Below are 539 nucleotides of genomic sequence, written 5' to 3'. Positions count from 1 at the left end.
GGTGGGTTTTTAGACCAAGAGGAAATGGCCCCGAGATAAGAGACGGCGGAGTGAAAGTCCAGGTTTGTGGGTAAACAAAAAAGGGACAGCGACTGGCTCGGCTTAACCTCATTGTGACGCAGAGACAGGTTTCCAAATCATTCGCTGGAATTTCGGGTTCTTTACAGGAAGCAGAGTGTCCGGGATCTGTTCATGTCCAAGAGACTGAAGAGTACATTGACTTTTTATGAATCCAGCCAGAAACTCCTGTTCTCCAGGACCTGAGCACTGACCGGCTCACTTATTGATTACATTGTTATTATTGGCCCTTTGAAAGATGTATAGGTGAAATAAATGTTTACATGCAGTCAAGTAATATTATCAATGACCTGGTTGAGTATGACCATGTAAACAAACCCGTATATGACCCCTGGGTTACTCCTTTTCTAACCCCAAGAGTCATTTCTACTGTATCGGAATATTAGAAAGGAAAATCCATTTCTGCGCTTGTTCTATCCACAAGAACAGGAAGAACTTGTATTCACCGTCTGTCTGACCAG

This window comes from Gobius niger (assembly GCF_951799975.1).
Source record: "Gobius niger genome assembly, chromosome: 9".
Taxonomy (NCBI): domain Eukaryota; kingdom Metazoa; phylum Chordata; class Actinopteri; order Gobiiformes; family Gobiidae; genus Gobius; species Gobius niger.
Note: the sequence above shows the minus strand (reverse complement) of the source record.